We start from the raw sequence: 288 nt of genomic DNA, 5'->3' as shown, positions 1-288 counted from the left end.
AGGAGGAGAAGAAGAAGAAGAAGAAGAAGAAGAAGAAGAAGAAGAAGAAGAAGAAGAAGAAGAAGAAGAAGAAGAAGAAGAAGAAGAAGAGAGGAAGAAGAAGAAGAAAAGAGGAGGAGGAGGAGGAAGAGGAGGAGGAAGAGGAAGAAGAGCAGGAGGAGGGGAGCAACAACAACATTTGGAAGGATATCTCTGAACAAAAGGGAAAAAAAACCTAATTAAGATACAAAGTCCTATCACACACAGCAAGCTCAAGGCAACAAGGTCTAGGATGAGAAGCTCCTGGCT

This window comes from Octodon degus, unplaced genomic scaffold, assembly GCF_000260255.1.
Source record: "Octodon degus isolate 3935 unplaced genomic scaffold, OctDeg1.0 scaffold00004, whole genome shotgun sequence".
In the NCBI taxonomy this organism is placed as follows: Eukaryota; Metazoa; Chordata; class Mammalia; order Rodentia; family Octodontidae; genus Octodon; species Octodon degus.
Note: the sequence above shows the minus strand (reverse complement) of the source record.